The following is a 2,287-nucleotide window of genomic DNA, read 5'->3' on the forward strand; positions in this document are numbered from 1 at the left end:
ACACTGATGTCATTACCACAATTTCGCTTGATATACACACGTTGCAACACATCTGGGACCCTATCTGGCGGTAGCTCAGCGCCCACAAACCATCGACGTGTATTTTTAGGGTTCTGGTGCCACATACGCCCGCGAAACTACAAAGCACTTGTCGAGTCTATTTTTTTTTGCTTCTTTATTGCTATAGAAAGGTGGACCAACAAAAAACTGAGGAGAAGGTCACAATTTTGGCTCTTAGGTGTATCACGAACAGTAAGAAAATAAGCCCAATTTTAAACTGTCAATTGAGTGTACCGAACTCGAAGCAGTGACTTTCCTAAAACACTTCATATTCGTTATACTGCACATTTATTACAATACCCACTATTTCAGTGCCGACTTCTTAGTCATTTTCAAGTCGAAATTGCAGTAATGGATATCGTAATAAATACATAATCATGGCGTATATGAACTCGTTTAAAAAAATTCTAAGAGTCTGCGAGCTCACAACAGATAAAATTTTGCGAAGTAATTTCTTTTAATACGCATCTCCTTTACGTAATTACTCATATACTATGTACTGTGTGCTCTTAAAAGGAGCACCGACTCTTCATTTTAAAGATGTTTTGTATGATTGTTTTTAATGCTGTGGTGGACAGGATTGAGTATTCGTTTCCACAGTAGTCTGACACATACAGATCTTCTAATTATTTTGCTGAAACAACTTTCTCTCGACTGATGAATAAAAAAGTTTCTGGAACTCTTGTAGTGAATATCAAGAAACTGAACTGTGAAACTTAGACGACACAGTAGATAATATTTCTTCGGAATAGTATTGAGAAAGCGTGTCACAAAACTGTTTACCACTACTATCACTCTTCTATGATAGCTGTGATGCGTAAGGAGAGCAATGAGAGAAGCGTTCAATGGTTTCGAAAGTAAGATTTGTCATCCGACCAGACTAAAAACGGTAAGGGATTTTGGTCGTATGTAAAATCAGTAAGTGGGTCAAAATCTTCTATTCATTCCCTCAGCGACTGAATTCGGTTTTCCTAAGTTGTTTCAACGCGGAAGATCGTAACACTGTCCCTCCTTTCAATCGTCGTGCGAACGTCGAAGTGGCAGATATTGAGATAACCGATCGCGGAATTGGAAAGCAGCTACAGTCGCTTAGTAGTGGAAAGGCTTCAGGACAAGATAAGATACCTATAAGATTCTATAAAGAGTATGCGAAAGAACTTGCTCCCGTTCTAGCAGTAGTTTATTGTAGATCGTTTGATCAACGAAAGGTACCTAACGACTGGAATAAAGCGTAGGTCATTCCCGTTTTTAAGAAAGGCCGTAAGACAGATCCACACAATTATCGACCTATATCGTTGACATCAATCTGTTGTAGAATAATAGAACATGTTTTACTTTCAAGAATTATGACGTTCTTGGAAAATGAACAGCTCCTCCATGAAAATCAACATGGATTCCGCAAACAGAGATCCTGCGAAACACAGCTCGCTCGTTTCCTCCGTGAGATCCACAGCGCAGTGGACAATGGCGCTCAGGCTGATGCCGTGTTCCTTGACTTTAGTAAGGCATTTTACACCGTCCAGCATTGCCGTTTAATGAGAAAAATACGAGTTTACGGAGTATCGGAGCAGACCTGCGATTGGATTCAAGAATTTCTTGCAAACTCAACACGTCGCTCTTAATGGAACCTAATATCCGGAGTACCACAGGCAAGTGTGATAGGACCGTTGATATATATATATATATATAGACTAGTAAAAAGGTGGGATGCTCTTTAAGGCTATTCGCAATATATGCAGTCGCTTATATCAAAGTAGCAAAACCAGAAGGTAGTAAGAATTTCCAAAACGACCTGCAGACAATTGATAGCTGGTGCAGACTCTGGCAGTTGGCCCTGAACGTAAATAAATGGAACATATTGCGCATACATAGGAAAAGAAATCCACTACTGTAAAGCTACACTATTAATAACAAACAGATGGAGACAGCGTCTGCTGTAAAATATCTAGGCGTAACTATCCAGAGCGGCTTTAAGTGGAATGACCATATAAAACAGATAGTGTTCAAAGCAGACACAAGACACAGATTCATCGGAAGAATCTTATGGAAATGTAGCTCATCCACGAAAGAAGTGGCTTATAAGGTGCTTGTTCGCCCGATTCTGGAACATTGTTCATCTACCTGGGATCCCTATCAGGTATGACTAATAGAGAAGATAGAGAAGATCCGACTAAGAGCGGCACGTTTCGTCACGGGATCGTTTAGCTGCCGAGAGTGCGTTACGGTG

The sequence above is a fragment of the Schistocerca serialis genome, chromosome 4 (assembly GCF_023864345.2).
Source record: "Schistocerca serialis cubense isolate TAMUIC-IGC-003099 chromosome 4, iqSchSeri2.2, whole genome shotgun sequence".
Lineage (NCBI taxonomy): Eukaryota > Metazoa > Arthropoda > Insecta > Orthoptera > Acrididae > Schistocerca > Schistocerca serialis.